Below are 22,381 nucleotides of genomic sequence, written 5' to 3' on the forward strand. Positions count from 1 at the left end.
GCTTAATATGTTTTGTCTGAAGCTCAAGGGTTTGTGTAATTTACACTTTCGAAAATATGGATCTTATGTGGCAAGGGCGTTTTAGGAATGCAAACAAATTGATGAAAGATTTGAAATAGAAGGAAACATGCATGTATGTGGTTGTTTTGGAGATCAGAATTTCAATGGTTGTTTATTAATAAAATTAAAATTGAAAAAAAGAAGAAAAAAATTGAGTTAGTTACCTAAAAGCCCTATCTACACATTTGGTGGTAGCTTAGGTCCTATCAAAAAAAATTTGAACCAATAAGTCCCATGTACAGATAAAAAGACGTTTTGCCCTTTAATCCCAAAACTGAGAATGTTCACAATTTCAAAACTGAGAATGTTCTCAATTTATAATTATCAAAATTAGGAAATTTCTCAATTTTTTTTTTCTAGTATGAACTGAGATATTATCAAAACTATCAAAACTAAAAAATTTATAATTATCAATTTTGAGAATTTTCTCAATTTTTTCATGATTAAAATTGAGAATATTATAAATTGAGAAGGTTCTCAAGTTCAAAAAACCCTAAATCTCTCTCTATCTCTAATGGCAGTGGCCGATCTATCTCTACAAATTCCCAGAGTGAGGTGACGGTAATTTCCTTAATTTACACAGCAACTTCGATTCGATGACCACGTCGCAGCAGTAGTAGCAGTAGCAGCAGCAAGGGTTGAATCGGTGAAGAAGGCGTCGCCGGTGTTGGTGACAGTGATACCATGGCGGTGGCAGGCGGTGAGGTCGTCGTGGTCGAGGTCGGTGCTGGAGCCATGTCGTAGCAGTCGCAGCAGCAGCAAGGGTTGAATCAGTGAAGAAGGCGTCGCCGGTGTTGGTGACAATGATACCATGGCGATGGCAGGCGGTGAGATTGACGGGGTCGAGGTCGGCACTGGAGTCGACGACGTTTTGGACGGAGGGGAAGGAGGAGTCATACAGAGAAGACTAGAGACTGGGTCTGTGGGGAGGGGAGAGAGAGAGAGAGTGTGTGTCTGGTAAGGAGGTCTTGGAAGGGTACATTGGCTTATTAAAAATTAATAGGACTTGAAGGAGCAAACAATTTTATATAGGACTTAATGGATTATAAGTTTACAAAATGGGACTTGTATGTAAATGCCCTATATTTTTTCATTCATACGACTAATGAATTTCTGATAAAAATGAGATTAAGTATTATATGAATTAAAATCTTAAGGAAACTCAGCGTAATTATACCAAATTTGTGGGCTTGTATTGTATTTTATCCAAATTTCAGAAAAGGTCAGTGCCATTTACCCTTTAAATAATTATTAATTCAGATAGTATCAAAATATAAAGATACATAAGCTAAAATATATATTTTAATGTAAAATAAATGACACATTATTTTTCATAGGCAAACTTCACTTTATCCCCTTTATGGTTTGAGCTATGTGTGGTTTACCCCCTTAACGTTTAAAAATGACCACATAACTCCCATGTGGTTTTTTTAGACTGAAGTGCATCGTTAAACATTACGTTCAACTTAAAACAAGTATGAAACACGTGGCAGGCATAAAAAGGTTATATGCTCATTTTCAAATTTTAAAGAGGAAAATCGCACATGGGGTTAAAGTTCATTTTACTTTATAATCAAATGACAAAAATGTTTGTAGTTCACACATTTAAGTTACTTATATACATGGATATTTTAATCTTTTTATTAAATCATTAACGGGTTTAACGGTGCACTTCATTTTACAAACCATGTGAAGGTTACGTGGTCATTTCTAAACATTAAGGGGGTAAAATGCACGTGGCCCAAACCACAGAGGGTAAAGTGAAGTTTATTCTTCTTTTTTTTTCATTCATACGATTAATTAATTTCTGATGAAAATGGGATCAGTTATTATATGAATTAAAATCTTCAAGAAACTCAGTGTAATTATGCCAAATTTGTGAGCTTATTGTATTTTTTTTGAAATTTCAAAAAAACTCAGTGTCATTTACCCTTTAAATAATTATTTAATAGCATTACAATACTAAGACCACAAACTCATACAATATTCTTAAATCAATAAAAACAATAATCACATGTAGCTGGATTTGATATGATAATACTCTAGAAAACGGAAAAAAATTACTCATAAATCTCATTTGAAGAATAGTTGTTCCATTTAGTCTTAGAAGTTTTCTTTCAAACTAATTAGTCCTTTTTATTTTGGGTATGTTATATTTCCTTAATTTGGGGGTTTGGGAGTTTACTTGTTTTCCCTTGTGTGTGATTTTATTTGGATTTTTTTTTTTTAATGTTGGGTGTGTGTCAATAAGGTAGGTTTTTACGTTTCTATTTTGTTGTGGGGATTAAGGGGAGTGATTTGTGGGTGAATGATGTTATCCCATTTGTGGTGTTATATAATACATTTAAATACTAAACAAACATAGAGATTTAACATTTACATAACAATTTGACTTACGCAACCACCACAAGCTCACTATAAACACTCACACCTATTCTACCATATTACAACATTGACATTAGTTAACATTCAAATGACCCAAATCACTAACACTACCATGTCCCCAATATCTATAACAATGTCAAAAAATAGAGGCCATTTAACGTATACATTACACATGTTAATACAAACATTACAACGACAAAATGCGGCCAACAAAAACCACAAAGTTACATAACACAATCATTGTTCGGAAACACAAAGTTACACTGACTTGCCAAATGACATCTACACATACAGAACCCACAAACAGAACAATGACCACACTACCAAAACCCCAATGTACTCCAAACCCACATTACCATTTACATGCAACAACAATACGATTCGAACCTATAACATTACCAACATGAATGAGGGACTGCGTGGAGTGATTTGGGGGGTTGTTGATGTTACCTAGTTGATATGGGTATATTGATGTCAGATCGTGGGGTTTGCTGAAGGAGGTGTAGGTGATTTTGTTTGTTTGTTTGTTTTTTTTTTTTTTTTTCCCAGTGTTGCTTTGGTGCCTGTGTTACTGATGGATTGTGCGGCAATTTACAAGTTAGTATTATATTTTGTTTGTGGTTGGTTCAAAGTGTTGGGCTGTGATTTCATTGTTGGTGGATGTGTCGGGAAGTATGGAGTTTAAATGTGTTAATGTTATGATGCCATTTTAGGGGTGTTGTTTGACTGTCGTTACAGGTTGTGTTGGTTAATTTTTGGTCCACGCAGTATTTGTAATGGTAGAGTTATGTCATTCTTGGATACAACAAGTTTAAGGTTGATTGTGACGAAGATTTGCAAAACATGTTGTGCCTTGCAAAGTTGTTCAGGCTTGATCATATTGTCCTAGGTTTCAATCATCACCCATTCTTTAATCAAACCGTACCACAACAACACTGCAGAAAAAGACCACCATCACGCATACAAAATTTTACAAACAAAAAACTAAAAAAGACCATTGTGGGCTATCACGCTACCCACTCCTTGCAACCAATCGTGCACTATTACGTAATGAAAACACTAATTCCAGCATATATCTAAATGTCATTCACCCAATCGACATACCACTACGTCGAACATTTTACCAACATGAATGTGGTTTCGAGTTGCGTTGTTTAATTTTGGATCAATGCGGTGTTAATAATGATAACGTTATGTCATGGTGTGTCATTTTATTCCAGCATATATCTAAATGTCATTCGGCCAATCAACGTACCACTATGTCGAACATTTTACCAACATGGATGTGGTTGCCATCACACATTACCTAACAAGGATGTAATTTATTTTACAAAGCCACACATCTGTAAATGAACCCAACCAAAAAGGTATCCAACCATTTAACAACATTACTACAAAACCCACTAAACAAGTGCAACTAAAATTGCAATTCAAACTGCCTAACACTGATTCAATTTAAACTACAAACCAACACATCCATAAACAAACCCAACCAAAAGGGGACCCAACCATTCAGCAAAAGAACAACAAAACCCAATGAACAAATGAGACTAACATTGCATTTCATTAACATTTAAATCATCAACATTACGTTTAGCTAACATTGATGTCACTATCATTCCACATCACCTCCACCATATATATCACTGACAAACAGGGGAAATAATAACACAACCAATACAACCAGTGGGATTACAATTAAACTGATGCAAAAATACACCATAACAATCAAATGTCAGACATAAATTTACATTACCAGAACACCAACCACAAAAGAGATTAGCCATTACATGACCGCACCCTCAATGCAGTTTGAAACCCATCAAACCATTAACATCTACTGAATCACTATTTAGTAACTAACACCACTACAAATCATCAAGAACAAACATACACTCTAACATTGAACACACAAACCGAATCAACTACTACAACAAGGAAATCGACATTGGGGGCCACATAACTAATGCCATCGTTCACTAACACACTTGCGGAAGGTGATGATGAGTGAATCAAACCTCGAATCTCGCTAGAGTGACATCGTTAAAGTCAACCATGACCACAAAATTATTCAGTTTCGTTGTGAATCGATGATGCAATTTCACTCACAGAAGAGGGTTTTCTTATTTCTAGGGTTTGGGAGGAAAAATGAATGTTAATTTGTGCAGGTCGTAATGACGAGTTAACATTACCTAAAACGTTTTCTGCAAAAATGTAGGATTTTCACTGCACTAACATTGCAAACACAGAACTTGCCATCTTCGTCTCTTCCATTTTGATTAGGTGGGAGGGAAACCAAAAAACTTTTTAGTAAGCTTTTGGACAGATTTGTAATTTTCACATCAACAAAACCCCCTTTTTACCATTCACATCTGGGAGAAACAAGCAGTGCAATAATGTCAAAAATTGTCATTAATATTGAAATGGGACTTATTAGTTTACAAGAAAAAAGGCAAGACTAAATAGTGCATAAGATCTAAATGTGGGATTTATTGGTACTTTACCTTAGAAAATGTGTATACTAATTATTGACGGTAACAATATTAGAAAATAAGAAATAAGAGATTGAATTTTATGATGGGCACAAATTGTGGTTTATTAACTGCATATATATATATATATATAATTATTTGAAGAAATTCCGGATAAAGTCATAGATATATGTTAGACACCATTTTGTGTGAACCAATGTTTCGGAAAGGAGAGGAGAGATATGTGCTTCCACTTGAAGACATGCAAATTAATAAATTTGGCTCATATCATATGACATGATGCTGAATGTATTGTCCTGTTCTATATATATTCATTAATAAAACTTTAGAATCATTAGAAATTATATGTTTTGGTTGAATACAAGAATTGTCCTCTTATCTAATCCATCATTTTGGATATCATTGTGATTTCCATGACTTGAGGGCTTGATTTGGGGGCTTCTCATGCTTCCATGTGGCATAATTTTTTCATTTCTGTCATGCTATCAATCATACTAACCCATGTGCACCCACAACCAATAGAAATAGATTATACATTAAAAAATAAAATAATAAAAAAAACAGGGTAAGGCTCCATGTTAACTTGCTTCAATTTTCCACCATTAGCACTAAATGCAATGGTTTTGGTTCAAAATTAATCCAAAACACATTGTATGACAATAGTTTTATGTGAGATTTAGATTGTGTTTGATTGGAGATTTTGATGAGAGAAGTGAAAAGAGAAAAGAGAAAAGGAAATACAATTCAACTTTTTATTTAATTATAATAGAAAATACAAGATAAAGAAAATGAGAAAGAAATACAATCCCACTTTTTATTTTTTAGATTCACTTTTAATCTCTTTTCTTTCTATATTTCTTAACTCAACCAAACATAGTTTGGAATTCAAATCCTATCATTTTTTTTTTTTTTTTTTATTTCTCTATCTATTTCTATTTCTCTTATCATATTCTTTAACCCAACATAACCTTAGAAAACAATTCTTTACTTTTGTAGCACTGCCAATGCTTATTTCCCCATTCAGCCTTATCTTAGGTGGTGGTTGTTACAACTTGAGCATACCTTCAGTGATTGTGCTTTTAGGTGAGTAGGAAAGTTTGAGGTTTGTGTTTAGGGAGTTGAAAGCCTAATTCTTGAACGGAAAAAACATGACCTGGTATTCAATAGAGTCCTCTTAATGGGCGCCCACTCGACATTTCTTAAGGACAAAATATGTCAAAAACATAAGAATTTCAATGTATTTTTTATTATTATTATTATTATATATTTTCACATATTTAAATAATTTTTTTTTTCTTTTTTCTTTTTTACATATGTGTTCACTAACTACCGCCCAACGGCGGTGATTAGCATTTTCCTACCAAATATTATGACAATATTTATATATTTTTTGTTAATCAAAATATTAAACATTGTGGATTATTTTGTTTCTCAAATTAGATCAACAAAAGAACAATTCACTACAACATATAGAGTTTCAGGGATCAAAACTACTTTGTCTTAAAAATTGAAAATTTTGTTCCAAAAAAATTTAAGGGCTAATTCATGTTATCACAAGAGTTGTCGCTAAAATGTTATTCTGAAAAGTCAAAAAAGGGACTTTAACGACCAAATTTTAAAAATATTGCTAATTACTGCACTTGTAGAACAAAACAATTAGGTGACAAAAAAGTTTACGTTGAGACAAAAATTGTGATAGCCAAAAGATAATAATTTATCATTAAATGTCAAATTTCATAGCTAAAAATATAACAATTACACTTTTAGTAATTAAAATATTTTGTCCTTGAAAAATTATTTTATTTTTTACTTTTAAAATCTTAATTTTGTGCAGTGGTTGAATGATCACAATTATCATATAAGGGCCAAAACAATTAAACCCCATGTGAGCATATTTATTGATAATTAGAGGAACCAAAGGGTGAGTTTGACATTCATCAAGAATGTATCTATTGTACTTCATTGAAATGTATGGTTCGCTGGTTATGGTATCCGTGACAGAAGGTATCTGGATTAGATTAATCATTTTATAATTAATTTTTTTGAAACAGCCAAAGAGGAATTTTATTGATAAATATCAAGCAAAAACATTGACAATTATCAATAAAAAGGCATAGAGCAAAGGCTAACAACTCTCACAGTTGGTAAGACACCAACCCAAAAGAAAGCATAATACAGTTGTACTCCCCAAACACCATACCAGCAGCCTCGAACACCATACCAGCAATGATCAGCGGCAGACTCCATATCAGACTCCATATCAGCAGCAGACTCCATATCAGAACAAAACAATCCCATAACAGATGCAACCAGCCCATAACAAATGTAAGCACCAAACTCCATACCAGCAGCAGCCCAGAACAAATTTTATTGATAAAGATCAATAACATCCCATAACAAAGCCAGATCAGCAACCCAGAGCAGAGCCAGATTATATAATTTCAATGATTGCTTTCTTATCTTGAATGGCCAAATTAAGCAGTAAATCTTGCAGTCCATTATGCAGCTCCTCTTTTGTTTGTTTAATAGTCTAATTTTATTTTATTAAAAGGGAGAAATTATACTTTACTTTTCTTAATTATTGGCCATTATTACTTTATCCCCCAATTAAAAATTATTACATTCTTCTCAACTAATCTTATCATTTATTTTAATCTCAACCTTTTCGTTGACATTCTATTATGAAAAGGGTATGCAAAATTGACATGTGAACCAACCATACATGTTAATTTTGTAATCAAAATGACTATTATTATTATTATTATTATTACTATTATTATTTTTGGTCAATAGATAAAAGAGTAATTATATTATTAAAAATATTTATATAACATATCACTAGTTCACAATTGTTAGAAAATCAAAGTCTCACAACCAATCCACCAAGCCCACTTAACTAAACCCAACAACCACTACTAATTATATATAACCCCCATAATGGGGTAAAAATAAACCAACCAGGTATCAAACTCTTCTCCATTAGAGTTGAACCCAAAATATCACACCATGATGTACTTCACAACCATTAAGCCAAATGATTACTCAAGATCTAATTAATTTATCCGTAACAGAAGGTATCTGGATTAGATTAAACATCACACCATATCGTCCTTCACAACCACTAGGCCAAATGATTACCCAAGCCCACTTAGCTAAACCCAACAACCACTTCACAACCATTAGGCCAAATGATTGTCGGCCACACCTTTCGTTCTATTCGATACCGTTTTCTGGCATACCACAAGGGGGGCGAGTAGTGGCTATTGGTAGCAAAGCATGGGTGGGAGTGACAAGAAAGGGATGAGTAGTGACCATCGCACTACTAAAAAAAGGGTCTTTTGAGTCGGTTTTTTGAGTCGGCAAATTTTACCGTCGCAAAAGGTAGCCTTTTTGAGACGGCACAGAGTTACCGACTCAAATACCAAACCTTTAGTGTCGGCACCGTTGGCCGACACAAAAAATTAATATTTGATAGTATTATTTGAGTCGGTTGAATTTACCGACGCAAAAGATAGACCTTTTGAGTCGGCATAGACCTTTTGCGTCGGTAAATTTGTGCCGACGCAAAAAATTAGACCTTTTGAGTCGGCATAGACCTTTTGCGTCGGCAAATTTGTGCCGACGCAAAAAATTAGATCTTTTTGTGTCGGCAACTGATGCCGTAGCAAAAAAAAAAATTTATAACCAAGATATATATTTATTTACTTGATTATATTTAATACATATATTTATTTATACATATACTTTTATATTAATATTAAGTGTATATACTATAAATAATATATATCTCATTTAATATCTGAAAGAGGTGTGGTGGTGAAGTGGGTGTAGTGCGTTGACCTTGGGTCAACTTGTCCAAATGGGTGTGTGTTCGAACCTTGGGAGCCTCAGTGAGAAAATTGTGAGTTAAATTTTTTAAAACATTTAACCACTTTTTGAGTCGGCAATCTACCGTCTCAAAAAATTAAAACTTTTTGCGTCGGCAGATTGCCGACTCAAAAACTTTTTGCGACCCCACCATTTTCGTCCCTTGAGTTGCCGTCGAAACGCCGTCGCAAAAAGTTTTTGCGTCGGCAAATCCGCTATTTGCGACGGCAAGCTGCCGACTCAAAAGCCCTGCTTTTTAGTAGTGTCGGTAGCTGGGAATGGGTAACGTGTTGCACAAAAACGGTAGGTAAATAACAAGTTTGTTGTGGTTGGCAGCAACTGGTTTATAAAATATAGTAAAGAGAAGATGGTAACAGGAAAAAAGAAAAAGAAAAAGAAAATGTAACCAATCTTGTGGCTGCTGAGGCGCTCTGCTGTGGCTGCTGCTGTGTGGATTGTTTCTTGTTTAGTGGTAGAGCATGCTTATTCTTCTGTTTAGTCAATGTTTTGGTGACTGGTCTGGTTTTTCTTTTTTTTCTTTTCCCTTTCTCTTGCTTTCTCTGGATTGGTTTCTCGCCAATCTTGGGTCAAGTGCTAGCAGATGATTTTGCTTCCCTAGCGGTGCCAACCTAGTTGGGATTGCTAAGGCCTGCGGTGATGCTTTTGCACTTCCCTCTTTATTGTTGTAAGTTGTATGCTTGTTCTGCTTCCTTCATCAATAAAGCTCTCTTTTGCTTATCAAAAAAAAAAAAAAAAAAAATATAACCAATGAGAGAGAGAGGGGGTCAAAGGGAGTGGGGGAAAAAGGGGGATGAATCATTGTTGTATTATTATTTAATTTCAAAAAGGTGCCTCATGAGAGCGTCGCATGACAATTTCTGCTAGGCAATATAATATCAAACTAACAGAATAATCATATTTTAACTTAACCAAAATGTAAGATGGTAAATGTTACAATTGAAAAATTAAATAGAATTTTATGTAAAATGTGAAAGTATAATTTAGTGAATATTCGTTTTATTAATAGTTTGTCTGATATGTGAACAAAAGAAGTTACATGTGCTAGTGTCAACAAATTCTTGCCTAAAATTCTAATTGAGCCTATATCTTGGTTCACTGTCTTTGATACACACAAACGCAATCAAGCCGTTTTTCTTTTTGTTTAGTATAGGAGGAGAAGCAAAGTCAAGAAGGCACGTTGCCCATGTTTCAGGGACATTTTCTAGTTTGATTTATTTGACCTCCTCCTCCATTACCTATTACTATGTACACCCTAATATAGTTTAGTGCACATGACATGACATCCGAAGACCAACTGTTCCAAAATAATACTTGTTTGCTTGGTAATTATTCCATCCCCACTTGTTCTGGTTCAATACATGCCAATCTTCATTATCACATAGCATATACGTGCCGTGGTACTTATTCTACCCACTCTTCACTGATTGGAATTTTCTACTGATTTTGTACAGAGTAATGATTCATCCCCCCTTTTTCCCCCACCCCCTTTGACCCCCTCTCTCTCTCATTGGTTACCTTTTCTTTTTCTTTTTCTTTTTTTTCCTGCTCCTCCAATCACCCCCTGCCACGTGGCAAAGGGGGTGAGGGGGTGACCCCCAAAAGGGGGTCCCAAACATTATTCTTTTGTTCACAAGTCTTCTAAATATATTGGGGGTGTTTGGGAAGAAAAAAAATAGCCTAATTTAGACTAAAATTCACAAAAAGACAAAATAGGCTAAAATAGCTAATAAGACAAAATATCACATCAAACCCATAATCATTTCACTTTTTCTCTCACAAACATCACATCCAACCATAAAAAAATCCAATCATCTTCTCAAACACAAAAATTTTAGCCTACTAAAATAGCTAAAAACTAAAATAGCCTACTAAAATAGCAACTTCCCAAACGAAGCCATTGGGATAAATTACGAATAGATAATAGTTTGATTAAATTTATATCAAGTTCTATGGAAAATAAGTTCGAATGAAATTGTCGCTAAAAATTGACGATTAGTAAATTTTTTTTGTCACGATTTTTATAAATTGTTGCTAAAACTTACAATTAGTAACGTTTTTCTGTGACAAATTTTTTAAATTGTAGCTGAAAGTTGAAAATTAGTAACTTTTTTGTAACGATGTTTTTAAACTGTTGCTAAAACTTATAATTATTGACCTTTTTGTGATAATTTTTAAATTGTCGCTAAAAATTAACAATTAGTGACTTTTTAAATATTATTTGGTGAATAATGTCATTAATTATCATAGGACCTATTGGAAAACAATATATTTATTAACAAACATCAATTAGTTGTACATTCATTGATAGGTAAATTTTATTGGAGGTTGTAACATATGCACTCTAATTATAATCTTTATGATATTTGGTCATGATTTATTGAGATTTTAATTTTGACTTGATTATGACTTGTTTATATAAATTGGCCCTGTTTGGGAGGAAAGTTTTTGGATTAAAATAGTCAACAAAGACAAAATATGCTAAAATATTCAACAAGACAAAATGTCACATCCAAAAAATGTCACATCCAACAAGACTTTTAATTATTTTATTTTTTGGATTAAAATATTTTATTTTTCTTGGGAAGTGAGTTAAATTTTTGGCTTTTTTAGCTATTTTAGCTAGGGCTAAAAAGCTTGATTTTGGAAGGGCTTTTTGGCTTTTTGGCGTTTGTGGCTTTTTTTGTGAAAGAAGAATGTAATAATTATGTGTTGGATGTGATGTTTTGTTTGTTGTGACTGAAATAGCTTATTTTGTCTTTTGTTGTTATTTTAGCCACAAACCATGTTGCCAAACGGACCTTTAGGCTAAAATAGTCCAAAAAAAAAACTACTTACTTGATTAAAATAGTCAAAAAGCGAACTATCTTCCCCTATCTTCCCCAATATATTGATTAACAAACATCACTTACTTGTACATTCATTGATCGGGAAATTTTATTGGGGTACTCTAATAATGATATTTATTATGATCTTTAACATATGCATTCTAATTATGATATTTATGATATTTGGTTATGACTTATTGAGATCTTAATTTTGACTTGATTATGGCTTGGTTATACACATTGGCCCTATTTGGGAGAAAGGTTTTAGATTAAAATAGTCAATAAAGACAAAATATGCTAAAATAGTCAACAAGATAAAATGTTACATGCAAAACAGAATTATTTCGTTTTTTTTCTTACAACCATCAAATCAACTATAAAAAAATAAAAAATAAAAAAAGCCAACTATCTTCTGAAACATAACTTTTTTAGGCAGCTTAAAATAGTTTTTTTTTTATTTAAAAAAATCAACTAAAATAACCAACTTTCCAAAGGAGCTCATTGTGATTTTAGTTATAACGCTATTTTGGTTATGATCCAAGAATTCTTTGATTAATTTTTTATGTGGTATTTAGTTATAACTCTTGCTTCTTTTTTTTAGTTGGGACTCTCATGCCATGAGATTGAGTTATGACATTTTTGATAATGAACCTCACAAATATCATAACTTACATATGGCACAAACATGTGTACCATAGCTACAGATGGCAAAATGCCTCGATCCGCTGGGTCTCCAACGCCCCCCCCCCCCCCCCCCAAACTCTAATGGGATGAATTTGGGGTTGGTTGAATAGGGTATGGTTGGATTTGAGGAAATTTCTGAAAAACCTGATTGAGTTCTAGGTGAGGGCGGGGAAAATATTTTTTTACCAGAACCATATTTGACTTGCAAATAGAGTAATAAATAAATAATAATATTACATATTTATGTAATACATGTGTAATATATTGTTGAATTTTTATAGAATATAGAATATCTAATGAGTTTTTATTATGTTATAAATAAAATATAATTTTAATATATGTACAATATATAATATATTTTTTTAATTATAAATAGAATTTTAATATTATTGTTAAATTTCTTATTACGTTGCTGATCAAATAGGGTCGAAGGTGGAGGTTATATTTTGCAGGCTTGGGTTTTGTTTTGGGTTTGGGTCGGAGTGGGGGAGAGTTATTATCGAAAATAATTTTATTTATGAAATTGACATTATCATAATTTTTTTATTTGATTCATATATGATATTACGATGAAACCCAATAAATTACAATAATAATGAATAATATATATCTAACAAATATATGGAATAAAACCCACACGTGGGAAAATTTATTCATAGAGAGAGAAAAAAATAACAAAATCCAGCTTTTTGCTCATTGCCAAAACAAAGGCAGCGATAACAAAAAAAATTTATTCACACAGGACAGGGCAAAAAAAAAAAAAGAAGAAGTAATTTTGATACTGAACATATAGTTCAAGAAATTTTATTCACAAAAGAAAAAGGACAGGAAAAAAAAGAAAAAAAAAAAGGAGTTAGTCGTTGATGATGGACATAGACAATTATCTGATGAGAGATGGGGATGGGGATGGGGTTCGCGACTGAAATAGGGAAGGGAACAGATTTTTGGGGAGGGAGTCACACCGCAATGGGGGGAGAGGAACTTCGATTATGGGAATTGAAGACTGCAACTTGCTTCTTTCTTTCATTTCTTTATTTACAATGTTCCATGCAAATGCAACACAAAGGAAAGGAAAAAAATAATTGTAGAATTTTGGCAAAAGAAAATGCTACAATAATTCTATACCTTATTTCATTCTCTCAACCCTAGATATAAGAAAAAATGATATTATTGTGTTTAAGAGCGAGAAAATAATGTAAATTATGCTCTTTCGCAAAATATATCTCCAACATATTTTTCTAATCAATAGTAAATAAAACACACTAAAAATTTCTAATGAGGAAAATTATAATTTGCCCACTTAGGTTTTATAATTTTTCACTTTGGTCCTCAAAATATTTTTTATTCATTTTAGCCCTTAATGGTTGAAAATTTTCTAATTTACACTTAAAACATACTTCCATCAATTTCAGACGAAAAGTTTGTCTCCGAGAAAATAGATTACAATTTTTTTTTTTTTAAAAAAAAACCATTCATTTTTTTGGAAACAAATATGATAAAATGAAAACTCTACGATTATTTTATTTATTTTTTTGATCAGCAAAAAAACTCTACGATTATTAAATGGGCGAATTATACTAACAATTCCTATAATTTAGGATTAGTGTCACTTTGGTCCCTGACTTTTCAATTGTGACACATTTGACCCTAAATTTTGAATCTTGTTCCAAATAAGGACAATCGAAAATATCTTCCTTAATTTCAAGGGCAAAATCGTCAATTTTATAAAATATAAACTAATTTTAGAAAAATAAATATCAAAAAAATACTTTTGAATTTTTAAATTTTTTTTCTACCCACTAAAGATAAAATTATGTAAAATTAATAAATATTTTAGACATTTGTTTTTTATCAAATTAATTTTTATTATGTGTTTGGATGATGATCATGTAATGGATGATTGTTATAATTTTAATGTGTAATCGATATATTTAATACATGAAATGTTTTCAGTTTTGAATTTTTTGATTTAATGGATTAGTTTAATAATGATATCAAAGTTGTCGCCATATTTGACTTTTGGAAAAATAGAAACTAATTTTATGAAAATAAAAACCACCCATTACATGATCATCATCCAAACAAATAATAAAAATTAATTTGGTAAAATAAATAAATAAATAAATGTCTAAAAGATTTATCAATTTTACACAATTTTATCTTTAGTAGGTAGAAATAATTTTTAAAAAATAAAAATATTTTTTTTGACATTTATTTTTGTCAAATTAGTTTTTATTTTATCAAATTGAAGATTTTACCCTTGAAATTAAACAATCGTATTTTCAATTGTCCTTATTTGAAGCAAGATTCAAAATTCTGGGTCACATGTATCACAATTGAAAAGTTAAAGACTAAAGTGACATAAGTTCTAAACTATAGGGACCATTAGTGTAATTCACTCTTATTAAGTTAAACTAATTTTTCGACGCCATCCACCCCCATTTATTGCTCTACTCGATGCCCCTTCCCCTTTCTCTCCCCTTTCTGATTCTCCTAACCTCCCTACAACCTTTCCTTTTTGTTTGATGGCCTGTTTCTGAATGATCACCATTGATTCGATAAGAAGAAATCAAACTAAGGCCATTGGTTCAACTTCAAGTGTCTATGTAGTTTAAATATTGGCCATTGAATCAGTGTTGGGAATAAGTTGGAAAAACGCCATTGGTTCAGCACTGTAGGGGTGGGCGCGGATCGATTGCCGCCACGAAACCTCCAATCCGCCATCCATCCGCCAAATTAGCGGATTGGAAAAAATCAATTCCCATCCGTCCGCCAATCCGGCGGATGCGGATTTGGTGGATTGGCGGATGGATGCGAATCGGTTTGGCAGTTTGAAATTTTATAAATTTTCAACAAAAAAAAAAAAAAAAAAAACCCCTAGACAATGCAATATTTATTCATTCACATCTATTAATCAACTTGGACAGTGCAACCTGGGCAATGCAAAATTCATTACAATGGGCATAATTCAAACATGTTGCATTACAATGGTCTACACTGAAATACATAATGGGCATAATTCAAACAGGTTGCATTACAATTACAATGGAAAATGTTATGAATTTCAAACAGGTTGCATTACACTGTTACCTGTTTGTTGCATTACATAATACATATTGATTTATGAATTTCAATTCAAACAGGTTGCATTACAATTCAAACAGGTTGCATTCAAACAGGTAGCATTACTGAGGAGAGTGAATTATGTATTTTTGCATTATGTATTTCAGTCAATCCATGGTCTACAGCATGGGCATAATTCTTTGAAAAGCACTCTCAAAATTCATTACAATGGTCTACACCCATTCACATAAAGGACTACAGCATGGTCTATTTCAATCCATGGTCTACAGCAGTAAGTAATACATGAAAAAGTAATACAAATCAGATTTCAAAACAGAGAGAAGGGCTAATACATGAAGGACTAATGCAAAAAAAAGATGATAAATATGAAAAAGAAACCAATGAACTATCCAAAAAAACCTTGTCTGACAGGTTGCTGTCCAAAAATTAATCTATTATTTTCATTTTGAATATCTCAAATGCCCTCGTCTCTTAACTGTCCAAAAATTAATCTGTATGGAAGCACTGTAATAGTATTAAATCAATTCCTAAATCATTCATTTCCAAAGTAGTTCCTAAATCATTCATTTCTCAAGTAGTTCCTAAAGCATTCATTTCCCAAGCAGTTCTTAATTAGTTTATAACACAAATTGCTTGAGTCATTAACATACCGTAAATCAGTTTAAGAGGTAAATGAGAATGCAGATACATTAACATACCATCACTGCCCATTAATAGGTCTAGAGCAAAATATTCAACAAAAATTGGGTATTGTGTTTCATAGCTTGGCCATAAATTAAAGAGTATCCAAATTGATACGTGCCCTAACCGTTTGTGTTTCAACTAGTTTGTAATCAACAATTTGTGTAGAGTATCAACCAATATACTGGATATGATTACAAAATTCATCAACCAATAAGCATTACCCAATGAATACTAGAGAACAAGAGACAAACCAGAGTGTGGAGTGACATACCAGAGAAACATACCAGAGAACAGGAGAAGAGAATAAGGAGAAGAGAAGAAGAGGAGAGAAGAAGAGCAAACACAGATATAAAATCACAGATAGACACAAATAGAAATCACACAAACACAGATATGAAATCACAAACACAGATATAAAATCAAAATCACAAACCTCTGGTTTTCGAACTCTCTGTAAACTTCGTCTCTCTGTAAGCTTCTCTCTGTGTGTGTGCAGAACTCTTACTCTAATCTCACCATCTCTTTGCTTTCAGAACTACAACAAAACAAAACAAAAAATTAAAAAAATAAAAACAGTTAGAGATTCAGGAGAAGAAGACAAGAAGAGGAAAGATGAAGACAAAAACAGAACTCACCACCACCACCATGATCAACGATCCTCTTTCAGTCGAAGAAAGGGGTAGGCCCTAACCGTTAGGGTTTTAATATGAGATTTTCAAAAAAGAGATTAAAAAAAAAAGAAGCAGATCTTCGATCGCCGATGGAAAAGATCGTCGGATGATGAGAAAGTCGCCGTCGGTAGATGGGTAGGGTAGGGTTTTGAGGGGAGAGAGAGAGAGAGAGAGTATTGTCAAAGAAGAAGAAAGGGTTAGGTCTTTTGATGATGAGATCAGAAAAGAAGGAGGGAGGGGGCGTACAAAAAATATAAAAAAAATGTAAAAAAACCGGAGACAAACGGCGGGTCAGGTTACACGGATATAATGGCGGGCCATCCGCCACCAGACCCAAATCTGCTAGAATGTAAAATCTTGGCCCGCATCCGTTTGCCAGGTAGCACGCATCCACCCATTTGGTGTCGGGTCGGGTCGGGTCGGTCCGTGCGGATCTGGTAGGCCGGTGGATCCGTTGCCCAGCCCTATAGCATAGGGAAGCCGTACAAATGCCATTGGTTCAACACTGATATTCTGAACAGTCTTTCTTTAACTCTCTCAGTTGATTTCTCTCTCTTTCTCTACGAGGGAGCTAGTAGCAAAGCTAAAAGGCTGTGTGCATGGCAATTTGTGAGGGTGGGGGAGGTTTGAGGGGTTGGAAATTACGGTGGAAAGGATTGTGAGGGTGGTCATAGGTGTGAAGGAGGTTGGAGAGTGAAGGTCGGAGGTGGTTGTGGTGGTTAGGGGTTGGTGGTGGGACGGGTTTGGAGTTAGGATTTGAATTGTGGGAGGAATGTGAAAAGAAGAAAGAAGGTTAGGGACAATGATATTTTGAGTATTATGGTGGGTGTATAACAAGATAAATTTAAAATTTAAAATTTTGGGGTGGGATGTAATTAAAAAATGGGTGCAAGGAGACATTTTTGTTGTATAAATTGAAGCTCATGTGTCTATCTCTCCTATTTTACTATTGCAAAATAGTTTTTCCGAATTTTGTTTTACAAAAAAATTGAAGTGAGATTTCACATTAGGCAGAATTTTTTTTATCTAAGCAATAGTAGTAAACTTTTGAAATTGTTTCATAAACATGTTAGACATATATTTAGAAATATTCATAATTTTTTTTTTGAACTCTAGGAATATTCATAATTATAAAATTAATAAAAAATATTCATAATTAATTTTATGATTTTTGGAGCAAGTAGTTTTTTTTTTTTGGTGTCTTGTTTATTTGATTTCTATATTTAAAATCATAAAAATTAGATATAAAAAATTGAAAATGTTTTGATTATAACATCGTGTTGGAAGTTAGTTGAAGCATTTATATATACTTGAATATTAAAATTTAACTACACGAAGACTTTCATATTTGGGGGAATAAAAAACCCAAAGTTTGATTCTATTGGCAAATTAAATCCTAAGTTTTCAAAATTATTATTTTTTCTAATAAAACACTAATTTTTCAAATTTGTGCCAATCTCAGCACTCTGTCCATCTCTTCTAAAGAAACTAATGAAAATAGTTATTTGTTTATTATTTTTTTCAACATACATGTCAATCCCTTATTTTCTATTTCAAATTAATATAAATATCAATTTTACGTTGTCATGCCAAATTACAATACCCTCTATTAGAATTTAGGAACTTGCCCATTTATAGTGTAACTCTCCGAAATAAATACAACAACTCATCCATAATATTAATTTTAAAGACAACGTAAGATGAAATAATTAACTTCCATTAATTATAATTTCATGTACAAAAGAGCAACACATGCAGATATACATTCATAAGTCTAACTCTGAATGTATAGCATGTGTTACATGGTAAGGATACAAAATGAAAGATAAACAATTAAGAGAATGCCCTAAAGACTTATAACTTTCCAAGTTAGTCCTTGGTTATATCAAAATGGATTTAAATCTCAATACATATAAAGCCCTTGGCTTGCATAAAACAAATACACCATTTAAACAAAATGAAACTCTTGCTTCAAGTCCTTTCAAGCTATTGTTTTGGCGGAGGCATACCATTACCAGCTGAAATGTTTTTCCTAGATAGGGTGAATCAAAACCCAGTAGAAATAATCCAACACAATATATGAATCTTAACAAAATTATAAGAGTAAAATGCACATAACAAAACATTTTATATCTCTTTCAAATCATGCCATGCTAGGTTTAAGTTACCATTCATGAAACATTTTCCTTTTTATAGAAAATCGGATTGTGAATACAACTCTGTGAATCTCTAGGTACGTGTCTGTTAGCAGGCTATACAAGTACTATTCTTTTGTCATTTTTACCGGTATTAACCGGAAGGCTCAACACCTGTGAATACAACTCTGTGAATCTTTAGGTATGTGTCTGTTAGCAGGCTATACAAGTACTATTCTTTTGTCATTTTACCGGTATTAACCAGAAGGCTCAACATCTATCCGCACGGGTCTTTTACCAAGGACACACAGGCCAACTTATCATAGTAACCACACCTCCTACCCAGATTCACCAAGTATTCACCATTTCTCAAAACAATATACATTTTTCAAATGTAAAAACATATGACAATGCTCGATGCGGATGAATGAGAAATAGTTTTTATTCTCCTAGTTTTTATTCTCCTAGTTCTCATACAATTTCTACAACAATCATAACTATCCTCCATCGATAGCTCAAAACAGATATCTCTAAACAGAAAAAACAAAATAATTTCCAGAAGATAAACCTTCCAAATTTCAAGATGTGAGTGATAATACATACCCAACGCCACCATCTTCATCAATAACAATTAAATTATATATTTCCAACATCATTACCATCATTTATACAAAATCAACATTTAGAGCAAACCTCCCCCTATCCCCTACTCCCCCATTTTTCTTCCAAAACCAATTCCAAATATCAAAACCAACTATTATGTTACCTCAACACTTTATTTCCAATCCCACAATCATTTCTATGAAACCATTGGAAAAGCCCTCCTTTTAATTTCGAACCAAAATCCATGATTGTTCAAAACTCCATTTCTTTCACAAGGTGGTTTTATAAAACAAATAGCTAAGTTAAAACTCATAAGGAGATGCGAAGAATTCCTACCTCAAGCTTAGAAAGGTGAAAGAGAAAAACTTGGAAAAACTCAACGTTAACGAAATAATGAACCACTCGGATCAAAGGGAAGCACTTGATGCGATCTACAATTTATCTCAAAGAATCAAGGTGAGAAGACACCTCTAGGTGAGTAGATCTAAGGATTTAAGTGAGAGAAAGTGAATTTTGAGAGAGGGAGAGAGTTACAGGTGAGAGGGGAAAAAGGAAAGCAACTAATGAGAGAGAAGTATCTTTGGGTCTATTTATAGTGACTAGGTATTAATAAATAGTAGCTCCAAGGTCAAATGAAAGAATAAGTCAAAAGTCCCCAAAAAGTAGGGCCCAAGCTGAATAAAACCTAGAAAAAGAGTCACAGGGGTCGACTCTTGCAAGAGTGGTGTTGATCCTCAAGAAGAAAAGCTAAGACACTTGTGTTTGGCAGCAGCTAAGGTGTCTACCCTCGGACCAGAGGTGTCAACACTAAATTTCAGTAGGTAAAACCAGATCATGCAATGGACAAGGGTTGACACCTCCCAGACTGGTGTCAACCCCAAAGGTCAACAAGAAGAGGCAAGTGTCGACACCACCAAAGGTAGGTGTCGACCCTAAATTTTAGTAGTGATCTAGGAACCCAGTAGCAAGATGGTGTCGACACTGCCGAGGCAGGTGTCAATCCTTGGACTAGAACAAGATAAAGAAAAAGAGGCAATGTCGACACCAACAAGGATGGTGTTAACCTCTGAAGCCAAAATCAAGCATGAAGAGAAAAGAACGACCATTACCAATATGGTTTCCCATATTCAAAAGTATTAATGGGTTGGGTCCGACCAGAATCGCTATAACCTCCCTTCTTAAGGAATTTCGTCCCTAAGATTTTTAGTCAACTTTAAAACCAAGTTTAAACTCGTTACAAACATAGTAGTAATTCAAATCACCACCATGACCCATCTAGTGATCAATCACTTCCATGACAAGGATAACCAAATTTGCGAAAATGAATATACAACTCACATTTCCAAACATACACAATGTTTATATTACGTTAACATAACAAATGTTCAATACATGTTCAAATATTAACAAATAGGTCCGGATACGTCTCTGGACTTCAAATTCATGCTCCCATGTGGCTTCCTCAACCCCGTGATGTCTCCATAACACCTTTACTAAAGGAATTGTCTTACCATGCAAGACTTGGTCTAGAGTATCCAAAACTCTAACCGGTCTCTCCTTATATGAGGCATCCTTATCTACCTCTAACTCAGTCCAATCCAACATATGTGATGGATCTGGTTTGTACACGTCATGAACCTAGGAAAGCTGTAGCGGCAAGCTCAAACGATAAGCTACCTCCCAAATCTGCTCTAGGATCTCAAAACGTCTGATAAATCTAGAAGACAGCTTCCCACTTTTTCAAAACCTCATCAAACCCCGCTTAGGTGATATCTTGAAAAAGATGTGATCTCCTACCTCAAAGGATAACGATCTCCTCCTACAGTCGGCATAGCTCTTCAGATGACTCTGAGCCGTAGTTAACTGCTTACGAATAAGCGCAACGTTCTCCGTTGTTTCCCAAACTAACTCAGGACCTATCATAGGTGCATCACCCACCTCAGCCCAACATACAAGAGATTTGCACGGTCGGCCACACCAGGCCTCAAACGGTGCCATACCAATACTCGACTGGAAGCTATTGTTGTAGGCAAACTCCACCAAAGGTAAATATCTCTCTCACAACCCCTTAAAGTCAAGGACACAACATCGAAGCATATCCTCTAGGACCTGAATGGTACGCTCTGACTGCTTGTCAGTCGGAGGATGATAGGCGGTAGTAACTTAGTGCCCAAGGCATTTTGTAGGCTCTGCCACAACCGAACTGTGAAACGTGGATCTTTATCCAAAACAATACTCATTGGGACCCCATGAAGTCGAGCTATGTCCCTAATGTAAAGGTCGGCATGATAATTTACCAAGTCACTCGTGCATATAGGTACGAAGTGTGCTGACTTAGTTAACCAATCAACTACCCACCCAAATAGTTTCATTACCGTGTTGAGTCCTTGGGAGACCCACAACAAAATCCATCATGACATACTCCCACTTCTACTCGACTATTGACAATGATGGAAACAAACACGTTGGCCTGTGGCGCTCGGCCTTCACTTGCTAAGAAGTAAGGCACTTTGATACGAACATGACTACGTCCTTCTTCATACCCCTCCAACAAAACTGGAAGCTAGGATCGCAGTACATCTTTGTGCCTCCCAAGTGTATTGCAAGGCGTAAATAGTGAAACTCTCAAAGTACTTTTTCTCGACAAGACTCCGGCACGAAAAGATGATCAAGGTATCTAACACTCGAGTTAGAATACACATTCAAGCCTTCCTCTACCTTCTTGCTGGAGATATTTTCCCGGAGGGTTTCTACTTCAAGATCACCCTTCTGTGCTTCCATGACTCATGACTCGGCTCACAAGAGTAGGCTATGCAACTATTGTAAACAAAGCAGTTAACTCGACAGACTCGCCAAGATGGAAGTCAAAC

At 34.0% G+C, this 22,381-nt stretch overlaps 1 long non-coding RNA gene across 1 annotated transcript; it reads right to left on the minus strand.

Moving 5' to 3' along the window:
- Window positions 1-15,327: 15,327 nt before the first annotated feature.
- On the minus strand, window positions 15,328-16,941 carry LOC145795176 (uncharacterized). The gene is made up of 2 exons (XR_014335532.1): window positions 16,738-16,941; window positions 15,328-16,637 (listed from the first exon to the last, which is right to left on the minus strand). It is a non-coding gene; the product is annotated as an uncharacterized LOC145795176 (long non-coding RNA).
- Window positions 16,942-22,381: the final 5,440 nt, after the last annotated feature.

The sequence above is a fragment of the Camellia sinensis genome, chromosome 7 (genome assembly GCF_055761805.1).
Source record: "Camellia sinensis isolate YWXY chromosome 7, ASM5576180v1, whole genome shotgun sequence".
Classification (NCBI taxonomy): domain Eukaryota; kingdom Viridiplantae; phylum Streptophyta; class Magnoliopsida; order Ericales; family Theaceae; genus Camellia; species Camellia sinensis.